Below are 17,567 nucleotides of genomic sequence, written 5' to 3' on the forward strand. Positions count from 1 at the left end.
TCTCTCTCTCTCTCTCTCTCTCTCTCTCTCTCTCTCAGCCTCACATCCCGCACACGGAAATGACGTGCTCACTCCTGTGCGGGGGGCCGGTGAAGGCAAGGGGGCGCGAAATTCAATTTGCTCCATTCATGCATTAGCTTGTCTAATGTATACTGTATTTATTCTAATCACAATATACACTGATCTAATATATAGTCTAATATAATGTTGTATATGTCGTGTATGCAAGATATATGCACAGTTATTATTAGACTATGTAAGCACGTTTCAGTGTTTTCCTACATTTATAAAGTAAAATAAAATGTATCTTCTTCTTACAGGTTCCTGATATTTATGTGCCAGAATTCGCACATGTAATGCATTCAGAGCTTCTGCTGAGCAGTGAATTTCCTGATACATTTTACATCTATATAAATCACATTGTTTCAAAATCAAGTTATTGTTTTAATGTGTGACAACATGTGTGCTTTCCCTGACTATAGGGATGGTTTTCAGTGCATTTGTAATGTAATAAAACATGTGTGAATATCAAACAGGCTGTGATTATATACCGATTTTAATTAAACGCACCACATGGTTCCCCTCATATATGATCTTTGAATTAAGGGGGACCAAATGAAAATGTTAATTGCTTTTAATTTGATATTTTCTTTTTAGAACAAATAACCAATCTTACTTTTTAATTGCAGACATCCTTACTCTTGGTGACTTAAGTGGTCACACAATGTACCAATTTCAGTCCTGGTAATAAGTGTAACTATATCTGAGACAGTACACAATACAGTGCAAGAGTCGAGAGTAGTAGTTAAACAAGTAGCCTACTGTTACATGCTATAAGGACAACATATGTACAATTAGCCTCCAAGTAAATAAAGTTATTAAGTTAGACAATGTAAGTGCAAGAATAATTACAGACATGCTGTAGTTGTTGTTTGAGCGGCATAGGATGGTGATCACTTAATTTGATCTGCATCGTGGGTATTCAGTGCTGCTTTATGATTTAAAATTAATGTTAGGTTAGCTGGTGAGTATGTATACTGTTATGAAGCTCAAATTGAAAATCAAGTTGAAGAAAACATCATTGGGGTTTTGAGAGGTTGAGTCTGAGATGATCAAATACATTTAGGATTATAGCAGACATACAGGTAAAGCTATAGGAGGGGATGTGGGGGTCAGAGGGGAGAAAGGAGGATTATCTGAGCCTCATCTGTGTAGAAATGGTACAAGGAACAACATGTGGGGACCTGGGAATCAGATGTAGAGAGAACTGAAAGGGAGGGTTTAACAAACAATATAAATGCAACTGTTATTTTTAAAGTGGCAGTTAGTAGTCACAGCTGCATCTACTCTTAGCGTTTTGTCACACATCCTAAGCAGTCTATCACATTTTATGCTCTTGCATTCAGTCTCAATGATCTCCCAGGGCATTTTAATTCTAAATATTGCACGTTTCTGTCAATCTCACCCCAAATATATATATATATATATATACACACCGATCAGCCATAACATTATGACCACCTGCCTAATATTGTGTAGGTCCCCCTTTTGTCACCAGGGAAGAAACCCAGCATCTGGTGATGTCTATGGGTTCCAGACTTCAGGCAGTCATTGACTGCAAAGGATTTACAACCAAGTATTGAAACTCAAAATTTAATTAATGATTATGTTGGTTTGTCCAATTACTTTTGAGCCCCTAAATTTGGGGGGACCACATATAAAAAAATGGGTGTAATTCCTACACCATACACCCAATTTGAATGTGACTCAAATTAAAGATGAAAGTCTACACTTAAAGCACATCTTGATTGTCCATCCATCCATCTTCAAAACCACTTATCCTGGTGAGGGTCACAAGACGCCAGTCCATCACTGGGCAAGACACAGATGGCAATTTAGAGAGACCATTCAGCCTAACCCACATGTCTCTGGATGGTGGGAGGAAACCGGAGTGCCCAGAGAAAACCCACACAGACATGGGGAGAACATGTAAATTCCACACAGACAGGCCCCCCGAGCCAGGACTCGAATGTGGACTCTGGAGCTATCAGGCAGCAGCACTAACCACTGCGGCACCGTGCTGCCCACATCTTGATTGTTTCCTTTCAAATCCATTGTGGTGGCATACAGAGCCAAAATGATGTCACTGTCCAAATATTTATGGACCTAACTATATTGACCACCTTCCTCACTAGTATTAAGTGTATGCCTTTGCTTTCCCTGACAGAGCTCTACATTAGTTATTACAATGAACACTTTAGAAGTGTCAATGAAGACTTGCACATCTTAGTGCTTGGATTCCCTTCAAGTTTTGTCTTACAGAGCAGGACATTTTAATCGCATCCTCATGAAACAACTCTCTTCCCTTTGCCACTCCCTCTTCCCTCTCTCCCTGGTCTACGCTAAGTATAGAACTTGCTACTTCTCATTTCTACATGGAAAAAGGAAGTTGTTTTCTTGTGTATAATAAGGTTGAACTTCCAATTATGGAATTACATTTTTTGTGTGCAAATATACTATTTTTTTTTACTGTCTCCCACTTTTGCACCTGCCAGTCAGTGCCAGCCTTTAATGTAGCCACCACCATGTGTTTTTCTGTGGTCACTACACAGCACTGTGATCTAATTTGAGCACATGTTTTTGATCACCTGTCCATCACATGGTCTCCTCAAATACATCTCTACAGATTTCCTGAGATACACAATGATTTTACCTGCAACCGATATCAACAGTAAGTAAAGTCCTTGTGTGGAAATGGGAAGTCTTGGACTTACATATTACCACTGGTGCCTATAGTTTCTCATAAAATGACAAACAGTCACCTACTCCAATTAACCAGGCATGGAAAATGCAACATACTGAAATTTAGCAAACTCAGATCAAGTCAATTTAGTGCTTTTTGTGAGGCATCGCCTCAATCCAATGATATCTGTTCAATGAAAGTACATAAGGGTTGACGTGTGAAAATCTCTTCAATGCATGCCTTGTTTATGGTCACCACTGTGGATAACAATAATAAATAACAAACCTGCATTTGTTTAGTTATTTTCCTCGTTTTGTTTCAGCCGCCTATATTTGCATAGCTATCAGGTTGTCTGTCGATGCTGTCAGTGTTCAGCACGCCACAGTGTGAAACAATAGCTTGTTGACATGCTGGTAAATTAGTCAGTAGAAGTCCTATCATGACTTATTTAACTGTAACAGGCCGGTTACAGTTTTAAATAGTTTTGCTTTGTGCTTGAATATAATGTAGTGCAATTACAGAGTAAATGAAAATGAAAAAACTCTTGTAAGACATTTGACCAGTAGAGCTCGACACAAGCACTAGTATAAAAGATAGAAACAACTCTTTAATATTAAACAAAGGTGCACGGACAATGCTAAATTACTAAAATAGATAAAATAGGAAGTTAGATAAATAGTATAATATAAGGGACTAAGGGATATAACAGTGACAATATCCTACTTAAGAGGAAGGTTACCCAATATTGTTCATTATTATTGTGGGTTATTTATCAAATGTATAACATTTCAGGAGCATATCTAATATTTTCACACATCATCTGGATAAGATAAAAACTCAATTCATACACTGCTTCTTCCATTTCTTTACCACCAATTACATTTGTTTAATGCACAATTAAACTTGAAGCACTTGACCAGGTATCTACTCTAAATGTTATGCTTTTTATTTGGAACCTCCCTTCATTTGTGTCACCCTTGAAAAGCTTAATTACCACAACAAACGTTTTATATCTTATATTGCAAATTGAAGAATAGTGTGTTCTGTGGCACACATAATGAATTCATTAAAAATGGAATTGAGAACCACATAGAAGCATGACATCAGGTCTCTGTTCTCTCAGCATCACTTCTGCACTGGAATATGCTCAGACGAGGCAGGCGAGAGAGTCTGAAGGTCAGAGGGGAAGGTTAACTGAAATAAATTAAAATCATGAATCAGTGTTGTATTGTTAAGTTGATATAATCCCACCAAGCCTGCCTTCAGATTGCATATCATCAGAAGAGAATTATGCAACAGTGAAACATCCTAATTTTTGTACACATATTCTGCTGAGTACAAAAGGTCAAGACAGTCCCCAATCAGATGCCTGTTTATGAGGTTGAATTACTCATTGTATTGCAACACAACTGATTTGTATCTTGTTCTGTACATCTGCTGCTCATTTTTAATGATTCTTACATTTATTGTAAGAGGAGAACACCCACACAACATATAGCCATAACAACAAAAATATATGATCTGAAATTAAATGAAACCTGGAGTGTGATGTTATAATAAACCAAGCCCTTGACCTTCTATATTTAGTAGTGTGTGAAAATCACAATTCTGTCATCATGTATGTATCTCTAAGATGAATTCCCCTTCTACAGTGTATCTCATAGGACCAGCTTAATTATACATATTGTGACACCGTGGGGGGTTGACACAGTGCAGGGCTCTTGAAATAGACGGGGCCTCTGGAAACAGACACAGGAACAGGGGTATATGGTGCATACAAGATTTATTTATAGTGCCAAAAAACAGAAAACTCTCTCTAAGCATCCAGATAATCATAGACAAACAGTCAACAAGTCAAAATCAGAATACAGTCAGTTACCAGATCTCTCACTCTCTCACTCTCTCACTCTCTCACTCTCTCACTCTCTCACTCTCTCACTCTCTCACTCTCTCACTCTCTCACTCTCTCACTCTCTCACTCTCTCACCTCCTCCTACACTCCACAACAAAGCGTGGCGGCTTCTTGCTTTTATACAGGAGCCGGCCAATCAAACACATCCTACGGGTCAGGCACTTCCTCTGCATGATTCATCTTCCCAGGGCTTCTGGGAGGTGTAGTGCTGACCACATTTCTTCTACTCCTGGCGCTATGTTAAAATATATATTTCGATAATTGTCCAGATAAGTTCAGTAACCAGGTGATGTTTTTGTCAGACAGCCCAAAGTCGACTGCAAAGGTGGTTCGTAATTGAAAATAGGTCAAAGCCAGGTATTCTATCCTTCATTCTCTTCTTCTTCTTCTTCTTCTTCTTCTGCCTCTTAGACACTGAGACACCTGGGATTATCTGACCACACCAGTTTCCCTCTTGACCACCAGAGGGCCCTGTCATCTAAGTTGCCAGTGCCGGTAGTCCTATGCCGAGTGTTGCTGCTGGCAAGCTTTTATACCAGCACTGGAAGTAGCGCAGGTGTGCATGCTTGTCTCAGACAGACAGGTGCGTGACGTGGAGCCTGCTTTGTCCGTCAGTGCGTTGTGTAGGTCCTACAGTACCTCCCCTCGTGTAACACTCCTCGTACGCTGTCACACAACCTTTATTCGTACCCAGTTCAGACCGATCATAACCCCAGCTTCAGAAACACGACTATCAGACAGCTTTGTGAGTTGGATCCCTGCTTGACTGTTCTTCCAGGAAACCAAGTAGTGGCCCAAAACATTGTCTGCTAACTTGACCTTTTCTTTACTAAGATGGGATACAGAAACTATAGCCACCAGTAATACGCCTTTGAAATAGATAAACAACAGTTAAATGCCTTCACCACACTAAGTTAATGTTTAACTTATATTTGCATTTCTAACGGTGAATGCTAGGTGAGCAAGATCAACAACATGTTCAATTGAAATGGGTTCAAATCATTTCAAATATGACTCATCAGTTGTAGCATTACTGACACTGTTCTTGTCTGGCTGGATGTAAGCAGTTGAAGATGTCTGAATCTTCATATAACTGTAACTGCAGTTTTAAATTCAAATTCTGAATGGTTTTTTGAGAGCAGATTCAGGGCAAGGGTTTTTGTTAACTTGTTCAACAAATCTCTGCTGTTCCCTCTCAATGTCTCTCCCTGCTGTCTTTTATTTTGGGAGATCACATGGGGAACAATTAATCTGTGCAGGAGACTTGCCCAGGATGAGTTTGGCAGTAGTGAGTAGTGAGTAGTGAGTCGAGTTTGTGTAACAGCCAAAACTGAACATAATGGAATTGAAAGGGATCGTTTATAGATTAATCTCCTTTTGGAAACCTAATCGGTGTGATTCAGACTTTCACAGAACCTCAGAACCACAATCGTGTGACGATGGAGGCAGGGGAAAGAAAAGAAAACCCCCAGGTGGGTATGGGCAACTGTGAAGACTGCACTGGGAAGAGACGTTCGTTACATATCAATTAACCAATGTTGCCAAAACCCTTTGTTCAATCACCGTACAATCACCTTCCATCCTTCACCATGTTCTTCTCTGTCCCTCCCACCTGCTCTACAACTAGATTCGTTTTAGTATCGTTGTTGTCTGCGCTTATCATCTGTGACAGAAGAGCAGGCAGGTTTGGCAATGCCTTTGGTGCGTTGTGCTCAGACTGAATAATTCGAGATTTGTACACACGAGAGTGGCATTTGCTGACTTCGAACGGTAACAGCAAGATAGCGCTACGGCTGATTAGAAGAGCTGTCAGACTCGCATTTGCACTTTAGTTGCATTTGTGGCATTTCCCTTGATATCACAGAAGAGGATTTCAAACCTTACTGAGCAGGGGTGACAGCCAAACTTTCAGCAATCACACATTACTGAGTTCCCTCCTCAAACATATCTCTAAGGTAACAGCACAGCAAGAAATACAATACCCACTTTCCCTTTCCTTTACCAAGCTATAATCCCAGGTTATTATTTTACCCTCAACTAGGGAATAGAAGCATATTCTGAATATAGAGTCTATAAATATATATATACTTTTTGGAAAATCTCAATACATAGATTTGAAAACATATGAATGGCTATGTAAATAGAAATTTAGCCAACATTGTCATATGTTTAATAAAAATACATGTCATCTTGAGCCTGTAAATATGCATTAATAGGATCAGATATACTGCAGTTCAAACAGGACTAACAGGACAAACCTCTATGTATTTGTTTTTGTATAGGATCTCAGTGCTGCAACACAGTACTAAACTGCTTGTGAAATATGTAAAGGAGTGACTCCAGTGCTGTCCTCTTGAAATGGTTTGTAGGTTAAAAGTACATTTAAAATGAAACCAAAATCTACCTACATTGTTCTCTCCAAGTACCACACTGGCGTTAAATGAGTGGGCATCGCTGATGCAAGTGTTAGGCGCCCTCTGCTGTAAAACATGGTAATTGTATGAGGAAAGAAATTGTATTTATTATGTTTATAGAAGGTGTCATCTTACTTTTAAAAGAGAAGTTGTGGCCGGAAATGAAAAAAGTTTTGAATAAGATTTACATACCATATGGAGCCTCTGCTCATTGAAGAACAGGAGCAACAGCAGTTTGTGCTTGAAATGAAGTACCTTTGGGCATTGCTATATTTAAAAATGTGTCTTTTTTATTAAATCATTTATTTGATTCTAAATTCTGCATAATTTAATATGTCAGAAATGTATGTATGTATTTACTTATTTTACCTTTTTTGAAATGTGGAACAGTGCCGAGCTTCTTCATTACAGAGGGAAGCTGCCAGTGATATTTCTGCTGGTCACATATAGGTTGCATTAAAAATGTATACATTACATTAAAGAAATTAAACCAGAATTATGAAGTCACCCCAACACTTTAGCCCATTCCAACAGGTATCAGCCAGGTGATGGTTTAGTGAATACCTACCACTGGGTGAGTTATGACCTTTAACTTTGATTTCAATGTGCCTTTTAAAGACTGACAATAATAATAATAATAATAATAATAATAATAATAATAATAATAATAATAATAATAATAATACAATAGGATTCACTCCAATAGTGTGATCAACAGTTTTATTTAATAAAAAGTGTGTTATGTATTAATAAAGAATTAGAATGAGTGACAGAGTGTCTTATTAATATCTTGGGCTGTTCATTCAAGTTTGCTCTTATGAAACACAGATGCAGTCTGAACCAAAAAAAAAAAAAAGATTGCTGTCGAAAGCCAGACACTGTGAAAGAGTGGAAAATTTCACACACTTTCCCCTCCGTCTCTCCACTGCCAGTCTATATGCCCGTGACCGTTACTATGAGTAATTACTAGTGGTTGCTTGAGAAACAGAGGGAAGTTTGTGTAAAACAGGAGTGTCAGAATGTCTCTTCTGCTTGTATTCTTTGTGGCATAATCAATTATTAAATGACCTTAATTATTTTCTCAATTAGGCCAGTTTAAGATTTTTTTACAGTTTTTGTTTAAACTTGATCACTTACAATAAGCTGTTGACTCAGTGCCTACTGATCGCTGTGGAGCCTGGAGAGATGTGTTAAATTATTACAGTGTAATTAGTCCAATTAAGCAGCTGAGTGCTGGACTGGAATACATTCCTAAAGACACTGCAGCTCCACAGGTTAAGGTTTTCTCTGAAACTACAGTAGTGTGAGTCTGATTTTGCATTGCATTACTCACACTGTAACACTGTGAGCTGCATTTATAATCGTCTAAATCCCCTGACCATTAGATCGTTACATATTTTCCATTTTAGCAATTAACTAATTACCAGCATAGATGACAGTCACACTCACTCAGTGTTGGCCAATCCTGATCTTGAGGAACTCCAACCCGCTTATTTTTATAGGTCACCCTCAACACCAACTTTTAAATACTGGAAACGCATGCTAGTAATTCCTGAATTGAGCAATAACTGATCCTTGGATGTTGAAGGGTGTTCAGGTGTGTCCTGTGTGGAGCAAATGGTCTCTAAAGCACCTACATAAATTGGGCCAAATGCTTAAAACTTGATCATTTAAGGATGACCTATGAAAGCAGCTGGATTGAGACTCTCGGGGCCGGGACTGAACACTTTAACTATTTCATACCTTACAACATAGATCCATAATACTGAGAGTTCAGGTTCAACCACAGCGCATTTTTTCAAATCTGCATCTTGACCAGTGTAAGGACTGAATTACTTATTTAAAATATGCTGCATGGATGCAGGATGTTATTAATGAACAAATAATAATATAAAATCTATATATATACACTTACACACTAATGGTCTTCTGCTTGTGTGCAAGGCAGGATGGAGGAGCGGTTAGGGCTGCAGAATTGTACCCAGAGGGTCATCAGTTTAAACTCCACAAAGACACTGTTGTTCCCTTGTGCAACGGTTGCTCCTGTAAAAACACATTTACTTAAATAGGTCCACAGGGCTCTGGACCCAAGTTTGGACATCAGTATATATTTCATGCAGTACGGTGATGATGATGATTCATGTAACCAATATTATTATCACTGTTGTGCTTGCTTCAGCTATTTTGTTTTAATTTTAATACATAATGATATCTAAGCCATAACCTTCATCGAATTACAGAGGCTTGCCGGGAACCCTAAGTGTCCTGGACTGAGTGCGATCTCTGAAGACTCTGTCCCCAGGTTGGCATGCGTTGTGTTTGTGATGGGCTGACCCCTCTGAGAGTGCACCAGTGGCTATTATATTTAGCTATTGTTAAGGCTTAATTGTACTCATTATCTTCATTATTGAACTAATCAGGGATGGCCTAGATGGGACCTTGAAGGCAATTTCTTGCTCTTCTCTTAACTGCCTGCTTCAAATCATTATATGCTTAACTCGGTCAGATTTAGTTTTTGCCCAGATCCCAACCAGGTGGAGACCTTTAATAACTGCTGTAGTGTGACCCTTAGCTGAACATTTTTACCACTGCATTACAAATCCCTTGAAACTAGCAAGTTTACTGCTGTCTTTTATTTTTATTTCCTTGTGCTAGTGGTGTGAATTCATATTTGGGGCACTGAGTGTGAGCAGACAGATGAAGGTACAGTAAAAGTATTGTGAATGCATGCGCTTGACTGGACAAGTCTGTCAGGTGAAACATCTCAATGCTGAGCTCTTATGCCAGTGGTTGGCATGCCTTCATTCTGTAGTGTCTTTTCTTCCATTTAAATGAATTAACTACGCCATTAACTTGGCAAATGGTACATGGTATAGAATGGTATAGAAAGTAAATGAGGGTGTTAAGCCTATACAAAGCAGCAGGACTGACCCTCCAGTGCCAGGATTTCCCACTCTGTTTGTAGGTTTTTCGCTGACTATTTATATCAGAACATTATATTGTGATCACCACTAAACACATTTGGCACCACCAGAGGGCAGTATTGAAGCAATTATTTTAAAATCTGTAATTTTCATATCACAGTTTTAGGCTAATTTGTACCGTTACTATTTTCCCTAATATAATAAATTAATCTAGAAAATGTAAGATCAAACCACAATGTAGTAATACATGTTTTGTTATACTGTAATGGAAATAAGGAGATATTCAGGACTTTAATTAACCCTTAACTTAAATTTTTCAATATGAGAATTCATACAATGTTAGAAACTAAACTTAAATAAATAACAGGCATCAGTTATCAAATAAAATAACAAATAATTAAAGTGTACATCAATGTAATGTAGCCTATTTCATGAATAAAATGACATAAACCTGTCCAGCCTCAAAGTGTACAGACAATCATATACATGTTTTCTTTACATGGTCAATTTTAAATCAGGATTAGAGCAGGGTTATAACTGCAAAATATGCTTGGTTGTGAATACATTTGATCATCAGGTATTTATTAAATACATGTAATTAGTTTGAAAGATTTGCTATTTTTTAATATTCAGTCAACAAATCTTACTGTGCCATAAAGGGAAATTCCAGTATTGCTTATCTCATGCACATTTATACCATTGGGCTATATACAATTTTATTACATTCACTATACAACTAGAATCCCTCACAGGACTGTATGGTAAATCTGAATTTCACAAGTGTATTCACACGAGTCACAGGAAACCATCACAGCCCTGAACAATAACAGGAACAATGATGCAACTGGGGTCTTCTACAGGGAAAACATGTGCAATTAAATTAAAGATTACAGTCATCAAATTTTAAAAAAGTATATCCTTTTCACTGATATTCACCGCATTAAGAACAATAGCACAGTTAAGTCATCAATCTGTGCAATGTAGTCAGATAACCCCTTCAGGGAGGGAAAAAAAATCATTTAAATCTAACCAGTATTCTTTCACAGGAAATCTAATAAATATAATGTCACTGCAGCATGGCTCCTGATATATATTTTACATTTATATCAAAAAATATATTTATGTCTAAATGTTTTTCCTCATTTTAATTTTCTGTGCATGCTTGTTCACTTATGCACTTGTTACGTAAGGGAATATGTTGGTCTTTACCAGCACTAATGTGTTTTCTCCTCTATCAGAGTGAAGAAACGAATATTTGCATTGTCTCAGTTCACAGTTAATGGTATACTGTGGTGGAAAAAGAAACAAGCCCATGTAGTACAGAGCACAGTTAACATCTACAGTCGAAACTGTTGGCAAAACAAACAGGGGCAGAAAGAGTCAAACACAGGGCAAACCCATGATTTCACTTCCTGTGGAATCAAACTATGCATCCAATCATTACATAGCAAAGGAAACAGCAGAGCGCTATATAGAGAAGATTTCAGGAGAGTAAGAGCTGCATGTGAAAGATATTTGCTGGAGCGAAGCAAGCATACAAAATGCACCGAACAGCAGACAAATGAGCGCTGCACCATAAACACTGGGCCAAGAGCTTCGGGTTAGAAAGACATCAATGCCACCCTTGACATGCTTCATCTGTGAGGGGGATTGCTGTGTGAGAAGACCAGGGAGATGAGAGACTGTCAAAACAAATACACAAAACAAAATGACATGAGTAACATTCAGGCCCATGATCAGCTCAATGGCGTAGAGGAGGTTTATTAAAGACTCCCAGGAAGGCAGCTGGTGGGCGAAGGATTTGTTCTTCAAGATAATAGTGACCCTAAACTCACAGCTAGCCTGAAACTAAATTAAAACAATCTGGGGGAGGAGGAAGGAGGATCAATGTTGATGTGTTTGCTAACTCTAACCCCACTGCAACAGCATGCTGTGTAATAGAGAATATAACCTCTGCAGCATTCATTTAGAGACGTGCATAGATTTCCATACAAATCAACAATGTATTCTGATTCCAGGACAGTAGACTCTCACTATATATCTGTTAGGTGATGCTGGCTGTAACACCTCTCAGGAAAGCAGCTGTTTGTTCCTCTTCTTTCATTTGGACTTCACCTTGCCTTCTTAATAAGGAAGAATCTGAAGTTGAATTCCACCCCAGAAAGTGAGTTATGGTAAACTGTTGACAACAACCAGTCTCCTCTTTGAAGTAAAACATTTATTGATTTTGATTTATTGTGGAAAAGGTCATACTGTATATTTAATTATCTGATCAAAAGAGAGTATTTTGCAGATTGATTCACTAACTTAATCAACAGTCAGTATTCAGAATATTGGTATTGGCCTCTAGGCATTAAAATACCCTGGTCACCACAGCTGTTTTCAGTGTTCCCCCATGTCATATAGAGATTTCTAAAATCTCCTTTTGATCCCTTTAGGAAGCTCTTCATCTGTTCCTGAAATGTAGGTCAAACTGCTGTGCTGCCATGGTTCTTGAGCTTTTGACTTCGAAACGGAGCGCAGCACTTGGAAATATGCCTTTGTGTCAGTAATAATACCTGTCACTGGATAATACCAAGTGATGAAAGTGTCATTGGCAACACAAAAGACATTCCCATACTGGGTCCAGGACTGGGCAAGTGGGCTTTAGAAAGACAGAGCAGTTCAGCTCTGCTATCCATCAAGGAGAAGAGGCCATTAATAAGCTTAGCAGTGTTACCCATTTAGTCCCATATCATCCATCCATCATCCTCCAGAAAATAACTTAAATGTTTAATCTAATGAAAATCCCAGTGAACATGTGACCTTGCTTAATATCTGCATGGGAATATGAAGCATATATTATGGTAGTTGAAACATTCCCATTCAACAGTGTGTTATAAACCGGCAGCAGTGTGGAGTAACATATAGATGGAGTAGCTAATAGACTTCCAAAACCACCAGGACTGCCACGTTATGCTGTGAAGACAGCTGCTAAAACTGAGAACACTAGCTAACAACTTATATAGTATTATAACTTAAAACAGTGTCCAGATCTCAGTACAGGGTTTAGCACTTTAGACTGTGCAGCTCAGGTTTCCATAGGTTGGCCCAATGCAATAAAATAAATCTGGGCTTCAGCCTTACACTCAACGGGGCGATCATGACTTACACTAACCAGACTCATGCCTCAAAACCGGTGAGGTAGCGGCAGTGTTTAGAGGGTGACGCTGTAACAGAGCTCGTTGTGATGATGTCATTCCCCAGCGTGCCCAGGATTGAACACACATCCCTCATGAATGGACCAACCTTTTGAACTCGCATAGTCGTGGCTGAGGCATACGTTGGAATCTAGGGCCTGACTTCATACTCTAAACCTGGCATGTTAAGATTGACCAAGAAGGACTTTTGTATTTTGTTTGTATGCCAATAGTCACCTGTCCATTAAGCACCCTGTGTCAGGGTACTGGTCTTTTGGTGTACTTGGTTTATAAGCAGTGTGGTTCAGGGCATTCACAGGTTTTTTGATGATGGTGGGTTGAATCCCAGGTTTCATTGCATACACCTCAACAGCTATGTAGTGGCTTGCCCATCCCTGGAAATAAGCATTTGTGGGCTGTGATAGTGACCAGTTACACCCCCTCACTAAAACTTCCCTTCACAGATTAGGTGCCAGGGTTTAGAAATGTCCTACTATTCTGAAAACCAGTATTGCTTATCTCATGCACATATTGTGTAAGGGTTGTTGCTTTCTTGCTCAAGGTAAAGGGCAGCTGCACCACCAGTTATTAACCCCACTCATATTTTGCCAGTGGTATGAATGATGAATTTATGTACTGAGGTGTATTAGATGACAAGAACGTGATCCCAAGTACATTATAATGTGTTGTAATGTGCTTTGATCTTCATGAATTTTGCTTCATTTTCCTCGGCTGAGTTCCACATGTTGCATCACATTTTCGCTGTGGTTAAACCACATTGTGTATGCTGACTTAATTTCCTCAGATACAGCTGTAAATAGACTCAGCCAGGCCCGGCAGCTCAGAATAGATGACACAGTGTACGGTAGGAGGCAGCACAGGAAGAGCCCTGGGCACCCGGAGGGTCAGTGTGAGGCTCTGGTCTCACAGAACGGAAAACAGAAACAAAAGAAGCCAAGAGATTGTGCCGGGTGCCGTGGGGGGGGGGGGGTTCCCTTAGGAAGTACACAAATCTGAAGATATTAAACTCCTTTGTGGTTATCAATCACTGTGAGCAACAACCAAGGCTGATAATAGAGCATAAAATGTATTCGTATGCAGCTTTGAGGCTAGTTCAAAACACGTTTGAGCCCTCTTTGTTGCACATGTTGCAAACAGCCCTCATGTGAAATCCTTAATCAAAATGTATAGAGTTTGAAAAAATAAGAAGCTGGATCTAAACCCCCACAATCTAAACTACAGCCTCAAAAAAGCTTACCCCCACCTTCCCCCTCTTAATTTGTAAAGTATACACATGCATATATAATTTCACTTGACTGTTTTACAGAATGGAGTTCAAATGAAGATTCAAGTAATCTAAAGTTAGTATAAGGCCTACCAAAACACAGAAGATTGTGCAGTGACAGATACAGGTACAATTCAAGTTCAGCGGACTGAAAACCAGCGCAGGGAGTATTAGTTTTTTTCTTTTATTGCTTTTGTCATAGGTGCCTTTAGAAGATCGCCTCGGGACAGTGGAGACAGTGGCCAGATAAGAGGTACTGACTTGCCCAAAGAGATTGATGACATCGATCGTTTCTCTGGGATGATTGTCTCCATCCTGCCGAACTTGACAAATGAAGTACAAATGAAGTACATCTGATCAACATCTTATTTATTCTTTCCACACATGCCCACGGAATATATTTTTTGTTTTTTAATACATGAAACTGCTGCCACTATTTCAGACTACACTTTGAGCATTTTATGTTTTCTATGATGTTCTCCTGAAAGAACTCCTTCACCTTTCAGTATTTATCATTTGCTTTAATTGGTATCAGTAATCATATCAGTAACAGTAAAATACTATTTATGCCACTAGCTGGCCAACTGATGTTTTCTAAACTTATTATAGTGCTTTTATTCACGCTTCAAAGATGGTTGTTATTAAGTCATGAATATTAAGCCATAATAATAATAATAATAATAATAATAATAATAATAATAATAATAATAATAATAAAAATAAATAATAATAATAATAATAATAATAATAATAATAATAATAATAATAATAATAATAATAATAATGTGTACAAAATATCTGGAAAAGCAGTAATGCTTCCTTCTAAAAATGTGAATACTTACATAAAAACATGTTTTAAACCAGCTGACAACTTTCTGATGGCAGTAAAGACATCCCACACACATCTAGCATGTAGTTTGGGTCTGGAATCCTGTTAGGAGTGATACTTACAGTAAATCAGACATTGACTAATGCCTATACTGTATGCAATAGAAAATGGCAGGGGAATGTCTTTGTATGATTTTTGGGTAAAAGCAGAACATTTATTTCTTGGTTTAACATGAAAGCAAAATATATTTTTCAGTTCCACGTATGCTAAAATAAATGTTTCTGCATATGGTGAAGTTTTCACGAGAAACATAATTCTAGGAAAACATGGATATACATGCTTAAATGTAATTTGCAAAATGTAAGGCACTAGATCTGAAGACAGCTTGGATTGTAACAATTTACCAGGCATGTAGAAGACTCTTGACATGAAACAAGGTACTTTGGCGATGGTCAGCAAGAGGCGTGTTTTAGTCATGTTTCTTGTGTTCTAGGAAAAAAACTTTAAAAGAGCAAATCAAAACACATACATGTAGGAAAATTTGTAAATCTCAAAAGAAAACAGGGCAAAGAACAATTGTCTACAGGAAATTGAATAAAATTCCCAGAAAGTAAAGGGAAAGAATTGTGTTCTTATTCTAGCCTGTATTGCTATTCACCCCATATTACAGTAGAACACGTGGAATAGCGTTCTGTAGAACAGTGTGACAGTTCCGCTCCTTGACGCTGGTTGGGCGCCAGGGTGGAGAAATCCCCACAGGAAAAGAAATGAGCTTATAGAGGACTGTTTACTTCAGGTCATGCCACAACATTTCAGTTGGGTTAAGGTCCGGACTTTGATTTGGCCATTGCAAATTGTAAAATTTCTTCTGCTTCAGCATTTCAGTTACTTGTGTGTTTAGGATCGTTTTTATTCTGCATGACCCAGCTCATGGATGGACACACTGACATTCTCCCACAGAATTTGCTGGTATAATCCAGAATTTCATTGTTGCCTCAATGATTGAAAACCATCCAGGTCCTGATTCTAGAAAGCAGCCCCAAACCAAGGTTATCCTGCCACCATGCTTCACGGTTGGCATGAGGTTCTTCTGGTATAATGCAGAGTTTTGTTTTCGCCAAACATAACATTTCTCATTTATGCTGAAAAGTCCAGCTTTCATCTCATCTGGCCACAGTACATTCTTTTCCCAACCTCCTGGATCATTAAGGTTGTCTGTGGAAAATTGAGATGGGTGGCAATGTTTTTTTTGGATAGCAGTGGTTTCCATCTTGGTCCCATGCACACTACTCTTGTTCAGTCTTTTCCTTATAGTGGCCTCCTGAACACTGACATTAGCCAATGCAACAGATGTCTGCAGAGTCGTAGACGTTACCCTGGGGTTCTTTGTGGCCTGCTGGAGTATTGTACACCTTGCTCTTGGAGTGATTTTAGTTTGACCACCACTCCTAGGAAGGGTAAAAAGGTGTTGGGTGATGAATTTCCTCCATTTGTACACTATTTGCCTGGCTGTGACTTGATGGAGACCACATGCTATAGCATTCTAGAGATGTACACCCTCTCCCCTGGAGTTTAAGGGCCAGTGAGAGTTCACTAGATTCACTGGAACCACAATGCTTTCCAAGTTGTGGGCCCAATGCTCCAGCGACATCCATTTTCATGGCTAGCTGATACGGCAGGTGAATTGTTACACACTCCTTAGCAGATTACGACATCCATGGCACACCGTCCTGCTGTCTATATCAACCAACACCTTTTCTGGGGTCTGAAGAGAGTCAGCATCGGGTGCCTTAACCTGGTGTTTGGTTCATCCCGCAGCGCCAGATCTGCTTACCAAAAGTGGCCGACTAGGCAGCTCATATTCCGCTCCCGGCTCCAAGCCAGCGAGACGGGCGTCTTACCCATTTAAAGTTTAAGAAAAGTTGAGCTTGAACACCCACCGCTGGAGTGTTGGTGGCCAGTTGTGGCGCACCGCCACAGAGGAAACGTGTCCGGTGTGGGCCGAGCCTGGCCGGAGGGTGGTTCTGTGAGGGCATTCAGTGGGTCTGACCAAGCATGCATTAATTTTATAGGCATTGAAAATGTGTCATACACTTGTTTTTATATATTTTTTCATGTTATTTTTTAGTTTTGTTGCTTGCACTTCAGGGTCACCGTGTGTGTGTGTGTGTGTGTGTGTGTGTGTGTGTGTGTGTGTGTGTGTGAGAGAGAGACACAGAGAGAGAGAGAGAGAGAGAGAGATTTGACTGTACTGTGCTTTGGTTTGATTTGTCTTGTTTAA

The sequence above is a fragment of the Amia ocellicauda genome, chromosome 12 (assembly GCF_036373705.1).
Source record: "Amia ocellicauda isolate fAmiCal2 chromosome 12, fAmiCal2.hap1, whole genome shotgun sequence".
Taxonomy (NCBI): Eukaryota; Metazoa; Chordata; class Actinopteri; order Amiiformes; family Amiidae; genus Amia; species Amia ocellicauda.